Below are 10,288 nucleotides of genomic sequence, written 5' to 3' on the forward strand. Positions count from 1 at the left end.
TAATAAAGCTTATCCGTGAGCAGAAGCCTAATTGGGGGAAAAGGGGCACATAGAGCACTGTGCCCTGGGCTTCACATTCGAGCCATGGGCTCCACTTGAGGTGGGGCACCTATTAGCAGGTTCTATTGGTCATCAGCATTTCCACTGCCAGCTGTGAGAGATCATTCAGCAATTTAACACTAATTGCCCTAGGTGCTGTTTTCTGTAGTTAGGGCCCTGACTGTGAGTCCACCTAGTGAATCACAAAACATTTGTGGTCTCGGGGACCTCTGAAATAGGGGCATTCTAAATGTTCGATAAATGCTTAGTTGAATTTAAATCTCTCTGACCAATAAAAATATCTCCACATAAGTAATATATTAAGGTTTGGAAAACAGGCAAAAATAAGTAAATAAAATACAATTTCCACATAGACTAATTCAGAAAATGAGACTTAAGAAGTCCTTCTAGCAGAGTTACTGGGAGCATTGAGAGCCCCCACCATGGGTCATCCCCCAGAGACTGTTTAGAGGCAACTTGTTCAAAATTACTTAGGTCCAATGCTGTTGTTGTTATTAGCTGCCTCTGAGATGGCTCTTACTCATGGTGACCTTATATATGACAGAACAAAACACTGCCCAGTTCTGCACCACCTTCACGATCATTGGTATGTTTGAGTCTATTGTTGTGATTATCGTGTGGTGCCTGCCAACCTCGGGGATTCATCTTCAAGCACTTTATCAGACAACATGCTGTTGTGATCCATAAGGTTTTCACTGGCTAATTTTTAGAAGTAGATCACTAGGCCTTTCTTCTTAATCTGCCTTAGTCTGAAAGCTTTGCTGAAACCTGTCCACCACATGTGACCCTTCTGGTATTTGCAATACCACTGGTATAGCTTCCAGCATCATAGCAACTCTCAGGCCACCACAATATGGCAAATAGATGGGTGGTAGAATTGGGTCCACAGCTAAGAACAAAACCAAGTGCTTTCTCTTATACTTTAATATTAGTTTCATGGAGGTGTATTAAAAGAGCTGAACTTAGGTCATTGCAATAAATTCACTTTAAAAGACTCATAAAAGCAACAGCAGCAGACGGCAGTGTGTCAGATATGGATAAGTGCCCTCAACAAATTGCTGACCCTTTGCCGTGGTATGGTTTTGCTGATGGGAACCGCTCACAAGCTGGACTATGCAGCCTATTCCTCCCTTCATCCAGGTAGGGCCCTATGATTAGTTCTTATTAATACAATGTGAATGGAAGTAATCTGTCTCTTCCAGGTTGGTTTTTTAAAAAGAAGCAGGTGTCTTTCTTCACTGGCTCCTGCCCTATCAGCTAGAGGAAGCAAAAGACTCCAAGATCCTAGAGGATGGCAAAAGGAGCCCATGCTTCAAATCATGTCAAGGGACTAAGAGCTGATTGGGAACATTCATACTAGACTATTACAGAAACAATAAATAACCACTCATTTAGGGTTATTCATTATAGTAGCTTGGCGCGGTGGTGAAAGTGCTCAGCTGCTAACCACAATGCCAGTGGTTCGAGCCCACCAGCCACTCTGTGGGAGAAAGATGTGGCAGTCTGCTTCCATAAAGATTTAGAGCCTTAGAAACCCCATGTGGCCGTTCTACTCTGTCCTATAGGTCACTATGAGTTGGAATCAATTCGATGGCAGTGGATTTTAAGTTTGTTTGTTTTTTTCTGATTTATTATAGTAGCTATTACTTTAGTTAATATAGGAAAGTATCTTACCAATTCCAATCATTAAACCTTGATATTCAAGTACACCTTGAAATGAAGTTTTAGCTCAAGGCAATCCACTTACCTCTGGACACATCATTGCATTGTCAAAGGCAATAATGAAAATACCCTTTATGGTGATCATCTATGGTAAAGGGTAAAATGTTGTAAAGTTCATTCCAGATCAAAGCTGCTTTTAAAGAATCCCAAGCCAAACAGGAATATCTGAATCTGAACTTTTTCATAGACATTTAAGAGGGTTTAAAACAGAGCCACTACAACTTTTAGACAATACTCAGCTCTCTTCTAATATCTAGCCAGCCAGAAGTCTCATTCATGCTACCAAAGAATTCTCCCTCATTCCCTGGGTTCTGTATCCAACGTCTTGATATCTTCATCCCCTCTCTCCTTTACTAAAATGTGGGCTGGAGTGAGCAGAAGTGTGAACAACATAAGCATTAGAATTTCAAAAGGACATCTGCGAGATAAAATATATAACGTTAAAACAGATTTTTATATATGCAATGAATTATATTTCTGTTGCCAGTTTGACATATATCTATTTTTATTTCCATATCTCTACAGCAGGAATTTTACTTATTTCTAAGACTCTTATGAATAATTTGAGAAACAAAAGTTTCTATCACTAGACGCCACAAAATATTAATAATATATGATATTATGCATTAAAAGCATCAGTATATTCCTAAGACGGGAATGCTATTTGTCTTTAGGTATCTGTTAATTAATCATACAATACACCAACCCCAAAACCAAACCCGTTGCAGTCCAGTCGGTTGAGACTCATAGTGACCCTACAATATTATTTACTAAATGGATTCCTATAAAGTAAACTCCTTCTGTCCATTCTCATTAAATTATTTGTCACATAAGATCAAAATTTTATTTATTTTATTGAAATCCTACCAGTTTAAACTCTCTTTTAGCACCTAAATACTGACAATATTAAATGATATGATGATATGATATTTATCTCCCAGCTGATCAAAATGGTAGTCTAAGAAATTTCTGTAAGGTAAAATTAATTCTACAGTTGGAATTTTGCTTGAACAACAACAAAAATGTTGATGAAACAACACAAAATACTGAACAAAAAGAACATCACCAAATGCTAATAAAAATTTCAGTTCCAAAGAGAGATAAAATGCATAATACTCAGACCGGGCTGGCTTTTATCTTGTGAAGATGTGAATCTATAAAAGCTTCAGAATGACAACTCTAGAGTCATGTGAAATTTATCTACAGCATAGTTGAAATCATGCCAGATGCTTCAAAAACCCCTCTTCCTTCTTTGTTCCAACTACTGAAAATTATGTAGGATGCAATAAGTATTAAAGGACTTTGCTTCTATTTGGAATGAAGACAGAAAAATATCTTGATAGTTCTTAGGAAATATGAAACATACTTTACAACTGCTGACCAATTTTATAATATCAAAAAGAGAAAGACAATACATGATTTATAGTAGCAAAGATTAGGTATTGGGATATATGTGTGCCAGGGTAATTTCTAGGTTGAAATATCCAAAATCTTCCAATTCTAAAAACCATATATTAAGGTTTTTCTGGAATTGAGATGAAATGTGCAATGTAAGATTTTAAATCAGATCAAATCGTTCTACTGTGATTTACATTCAATTTACATTTGAGTTCTTTTTGCTTTTATTGTAGAGCCACCCTACCAGAAATGTTATAACCACTAGCAGTCATATTCCATTGCATTACTAATCCTTCCAAGTTCATTATTATTATTATCAAATTCTGATTTTCTCTTTGTGTAACAAAATCAAGTTCTGAATTTCAAAATGAGCACCTGTCAGGTCTGGCACACTAATCTGTGTTGTTTGCCATTTTTTATCTTTGTTACAGGAAGAAAAAAAAAAGATGGTAAAATACTGTACCATGTGTACTTTGGAGCTCTTTTCATTAGTCATAGTGATTTGGTAATAATTTGTGCAGAAAAAGCACAAGAAGTACTGTTCTGAACACTGAGGATAACCAGTTTATTATTATTTTGTTATCATCACACAAAATGACACTGGATTGAATGTAGGGTGGAGGAAGGAAAGTATTTCACACTTAAGCCAATGTCTAGTAGGGAAACCTGGCCTTTGGTCCTGGAAAAGTTTCATTTCTTTAAGGGTCAATATGCTTGCTCTTCATTTAGAAGAGGCATTTGTAAGCGTATGTGCAAAATACTTTAAGTTTCCTTAAAAACTGCCACACTCCCATACCAAGTGAAATATGATACAGAACTGTTGTATAGAAATACACAATTGAGAATGACACAATAAAACCTAGAGTACCTAGTAAATTTAGTAGCATGAATTAAAAATAATTTAGGAATAAATGAAGTAATGAATGCATTAATGATTAGAGGCATGGCTGAATGATACGGTTTATTAGGGGACTTGCCAGTTACTAGGTGGCAGCATGTTAAAATGACTTATCTGACTAAGAGACATCTGAGGAGAAAAGAATTAGTTCATTCCTCTCTAAACCATCCATATGGTTTAATCAAATTGAGTTATTTTAACACTCAGACTTGGAATAAACAAAGACAGGTCAATTTAAAGTTTAACTGGATGCAGAAGATACAGTAGAAGTGCTCCAACCTCGAGTACCCCATTCATTCTCTGACTTTTCAAAATGCAGGGTCTTGTTTGTTTTCCTGCAAGAAAGACACACTCTATAACATATACCTCAAATACCTCAACCATACCACAACTAAGGAGCCCTGGTGGTGCAGTGGTTAAGCACTCAGCTGCCAACTGAAACCTCAGCAGGTTAAACCCACCTGCCGCTCTCCTGGAGAAAGATGAAGCATTCTGCTTCCGTAAAGGTTACCCATTTCCGTCAAGTAGATTCCCACTCATAGTGACCCAGTAGGACAGAGCAGAACTGGCCCATAGGGTTTCCAAGTCTGTAAATCTTTATGCGAGCAGACCAAGCAGCTGGTGGATTCAAACCACTGACCTTAGGGTTAAGGGCCTTTGGGTTAACAGCTGAGTGCTTAACTGCTGTGCCACCAGGGCTCCTTCCATAAAGATTACAGCCTTTGAAACCTTATGGGGCAGTTCTACTCTGTTCTATAGGGTCGCTATAAGTTGGTTTGGGTTTGGTACCACAACTTACTGCTAACATTTTTTTTTCTTTCTTATTTCTTTTATTTTTAAAGGTTAAGTAGTGGAGTAGAATTATATCCCAAGGCAATATCTAAACAAGCAAAATGAGCACTAAAGCACTCTCAGCCACAGGCCAGAGCTTGGTGCTTCTAGAGAACTCCATGACACCCATGTTACTATGTATCAAGGGGTAGTTTGATCCTTCTAGTCGCTTTTGCCCAATGGAGCTTGCTTCTTATTGATTTTATTAAACCTAAAACTAGTTCACAGAAGGGAGGATTCTTAATTAATATTGGCTAAATGGGTTATCTCACTTAAAGAGAAAAGTATTAATATTATGTATGAAAATTTTCTTTGCATACAGGTCTCATTAAGCAGAAAAAAATTATGTCTAGTTCTTCATCATAATAACAAATTCTCTACCAAGACATATTAGTTTTGACTTTATCCTTTCTCTTTTTTTAAGGTAAAAGAATCACAGTAATATGATTTTAGGAAATAAATACACAAACTAACATCTGCTTATTTTTTTTCCCTCATCTCTCAAAACAAGATGTCACAAGCAGAAGTTTTTACATATATCCTAGCACATACTTGATAAAATCATTAATATTTATAATTAGGTCAAATGTGCTTCTTCTATTGCATCTTAACTTGCTTATATCTTAAACTACGTGTCTATATATTGATTCCTTGTAACTTAGAGATGACTAAAAGATTGTTTTTTAACATTTGCTATACAAAGTCAACCCTCACTTTTTTACATTTCTTGTTGAGGAAGCTGCTTTACAAGGTTCAGAGGCATTTTTCTAAAGTAAATATTTCTTGGAAAAAACAGCTAAGAATTTAATGCTTTGTGTATTGCTTAACAAGGGAGCAGAATTGTCCAATTGTCTAATGTATGATCAAGAACATATCTGGTTTAAGCTTTCTGAGTCATTTACTAGTCAAATACTGTCCCAAGTCAAATGCTAGCAAATGACAGAGCCAGACTAAGAACTCAGGACTTCAGACTCATGCTGTTCTGGATATTAGAAGCTAACCAATAACACTAGTTCATATTTTGATAGAAAACTTAGTGTCTTAGTTGTCCAGTGCTGCTGTAACAGAAATAACACAACTGGATGGCTTTAACAAATGGAAATTTATTCTCTCACAGTTTGGAAGGCTGGAAATCCAAATTTATGGTGCCAGCTTCAGGGGAAGGCCTTCCCTCTCTGTTGGCTCTGGAGGAAGGTCCTTGTCATCAATCTTTCCCTGGGTCTAGGAGTTTCTCAGTGCAGGGACCCAGGATTCAAACGATGCACTCCACTCCTGACTCTTCTTTCTTGGTGGTAGGAGGTCCCTCTCTCTCTGCTTGCTTCTCTCGTCTTTTATCTCTTGTAAGACAAAAGATGATACAGGCCACCCCCCAGGGAAACACCCCTTACATCAGCTCATAGCTGTAATCTGCATAAGGTGTTGCATCCCACCCTAATCCTCATTCACATGACCTAACCTGCCTCATTAACATAACAGACAGCTCACTCACAAATGGGAGCATAGTCACAGGCATAGAGGCTAGGATTAACAACATATCACAAAATGGAGGATAATCAAAACACAAAATGGAGGACAATCACACAATGCTGGGAATCATGGCCTAGCCAAATTGACACGTGTTTTTGTGGGACACAATTCAATCTATGACATTCTACCCTTTGGCCCCAAAGAAATTCATATCCTTGCTACATGTAAAAAAACTTTCACCCCATCATAGCATCCCAAAAGTCTTAAATTGACTCCAAGTCCAAATTCTGTACTGGGGAAAAATTCCTCTTCATCTGTGAATCTGTGAAACCTAGAATACAAATTATCTGCTTCCAAAGTACAATGAGGGAACAGGCACAAGGTAGACATTTTCATCACAAATGGGAAAAATTGGAGACAAAGGAGGAATAATGGGCACCAAGCAAGAAAAGTTTACAACATCCCAGCAGAAAAATTTATATTAGCTCTCAAGGCTCAGAAAGAATCTTCTGTTCTCTGAGATTATCTAGGCAATGGCCCTGCTCTCCAGACTCTGGGTGTTGGCCATGCTCTCTGGATTCTGGGTGGAGGCAACCTTGGCACTGCGCTTCAGCTCTGCCTTCCAGGCCCACTGGGACAGCAACTTTGCTCCGTTGGCTTTGGGCAGCCCCTTTCACTTAGTCCAACTGAATAACAACCCCACCCACTTGGCCCTGTCAGGCCCTGTTCTTCTGCTTCTTGAGCATGGCTACCCCACCCCCTCAGCTTTGGGCAGTGGCTCCAGTCCCATCCCCCTGGCACTCATGAATGGCAACCCAACACTCTGGAACCGAGGTGAAGATCTGACTCTGAAACCTAGGAGGCCAAGGCCCAACCCTTTGAGACCTCAGAGGTCGTTGCCCTACGCTTTGAGACCAAGACAGCTCTGCTTCCTTTGTTCCTTGTGTCTTCAGCTTCTGCTTCCTGATTCCTTCACCTCTCGGCCTCTCAGGCCTCTTTAGCCCGCTTGGCCTCTGTCCTGCTCAGGCAAATATTATAAAGCTTTTTAGCTCTACTGGTAAGTGCCTGGATGTACCCCACTCTACCAGTAAGCCTCAGCCCAAAGGTTCTCAACTCTCTTGCTCCATGGATCAGCAAGCATATCCCTGCCAACAAGTGCCCAAAGGCATACCACTGTGTCAGGAAGCCTCCTGCCTGAAACCACTCAGCTCTCAGATCAGCTGCCGCGCCGTCTCACACCAGTCTCCTTGTTCTGCTGCCACCATTTCTCTGCTGCTGCCTCTTGCCATCTGCATGACCTCTGGTGTTACAGAGGAGAGCTTCCGAGCCCACACCAGAATTGCTTTTCATGTCCATAACTCAACCAACAGTCTGTTCAAGGTAATCTAGACTTTTACTATTAGGCACCTAAAACTCTTCCAGCCTCTAATCATTACCTAATTCCAAATCCACTCCCACATTTTAAGTATATGTTAGAGCAGCACTCACTTCTGATACCAAATTCTGTCTTAGTTATCTAGTGCTGCGAACAGCTTTAACAAACAGAAATGTATTCTCTCACAGTTTAGGAGGCTAGAAGTCCAAATTCAGGGTGTCAGCGCTAGGGAAAGGCCTTACCTCTCTGTCAGCTCTGAAGGAAGGTTTTTGTCATCAATCTTCCCCTGGGTCTAGGATATTTGCTCAGTGCAGGGACCCTGGCTCCAAAGGACACACTTCGCTCTTGGCTCTACTTTCTTGGTGGTAGGAGGTCCCTCTCTCTCTGCTTGTTTCTCTTCCTTTTACCTCTTGTAAGACAAAGGTTGGTACAGGCCACATCCCAGGGAAATTCCCCTTATTAACATAATGGACAGGTCACTCCGAAATGGGACCATAACCACAGACATAGAGGCTAGGATTTACTACACATCACAAAATGGAGGATAATCAGATCACAAAATGGAGGACAACCACACAATACTGGGAATAATGGCCTAGTTAAGTTGATACATAATTACTAGGGGGAGGGGGGAGGCATAATTCAGTCCATGACAGAGACCAATCTACTTCTCAAGGCACACACATAAAAAAATAATAATTTCCAACTTTCATAAAATAATGAAGTCAGTATTTCAGTCTCCACTACAAATAAACTATTCTAGATTGCAGTAATTGCTGAGGAAAATAATATCCTTTCCACCATAATAGAAAGAAAACATAGACTATGCATTAATTCAAATCATTCCTGAAAATGAGAAAATATTTAACTCAAAAATAGTAAATTTAGATATGTATACATGTATTTTGAGAGGACAATAAACACACAAACAGTAAACATCAATCCAAGTTTATAAGAATTAATTTTCAACTTAATCTTATCTTTAAAACACAAACTTTATAAAACTTCATTAATATGCATCTCTATTTGCATGTAAGTTGCCTTCTGCTGTATACTGACATTACTCAAACCAAAGAAGAGAAACAGCGGAAGTTACATATTGCCTCCCAAAATTTGTACATCTGCTCATTCTTAAGGACAAAACAGGCAGAGGACGGGCACCATATAAACATCACTATAACTTCAAAACAAGTAAGGGCAGGCCCTGAAAGCTGCTTCTTGAGACTTCGAAAGCAACAACCTATCAAATGAAAGTTGAAAGAAATAACTGTGTACAGTTATGTAAGTCAAAATGTCCCTGATGATGAGTTTTGTTTCACAAGAGCAGTATTTTTGTTTGATTTTTTTTTAGTTTGGTACCAATATTATTGAACTGTAATATCTTTGGTGGGACGTGGGAAAGGGCCTGTTTTCTTATATTACTTTAGGCAATGCCACTCCATTCTCTTAAGCAAGGCAACATCACCTGGCTGAACTAGAAGATATTTGATATTATATCCACTGTATCATAGTAAGGTATTCAGATCTATTTCATATAGACATTCAAAGACAGAGTAGAAAACAGGTAAGTAAAGGAGTTGAAGAAATTTTAGTTGAAGAATATAGCATAATAATGACTAGAGTTCTGATCTGTAGAAGAATTGATAAATCTAAAAATATAGGCTAAAGCTAGATTATAGGATATTAAATCAAAACAAAATTATTGACACTAATCCCCAGTGGCAGTAGAAAACCATCAACCAGCAATAAAGAGCCATATAATTTGATCAAAGCTTTGCTTTAGAATAAGAATATGTGCTGGGATATTGGGTTGACTAAAGGAGAAATATTAGGAAGAAACGGATGGTATGTAGACACATGAATTACAAATGAAAATAAATGTGAATATGAGAATTCGTTCTAAGGATATCTTGACCAACAAAAAAAGAAAAAAGTCAATAAGAAATAAAACTTATTTTGTTATGAGAATGATGATGATGCTACTAATTATAACGGAGCAGACCCAATTACAGATAATATTTATAAAATATGATTGTGTTTTAATACATTGAATATGATCTGATTACTGAATATCTGTGAAGAAATGACCAGTATGCAGGTGGAAATATAAAGTTCATTATTTATACAATACCCAAAATAGTAAAAATTGGTTAAATTATCCAGTAATTATTTTATTATTTATTTATTTGCATCAGTCATGATCATGGATGTTCAAGAAAGATAAGAAAAAATCAATGAGATTTTTTTTTAAAAAAAAAAAGGTGAAAAAATGATAGCTCAGATAAGAATATCTATATACAAAACAAAAACACGTAGTTATTTTCCTCAATCCCTTTCCTATTTCACATCCTCTACCTAGTGGAATTAAGATCTATCATACATCCAGGAAAATGATATTTTTAAGATCCACTGAAAAACTGCACAAACTATCTAAAATTATTATAAGAATGGTTCTTATAACAACCTGATCATATGCATTTGAAGAGTTTATGTTCCCCCTTCCTACCATGGCAAGTTTTGTTGACTTCGAGAGTGGC

Source organism: Trichechus manatus, unplaced genomic scaffold, assembly GCF_000243295.1.
Source record: "Trichechus manatus latirostris isolate Lorelei unplaced genomic scaffold, TriManLat1.0 scaffold00173, whole genome shotgun sequence".
Classification (NCBI taxonomy): domain Eukaryota; kingdom Metazoa; phylum Chordata; class Mammalia; order Sirenia; family Trichechidae; genus Trichechus; species Trichechus manatus.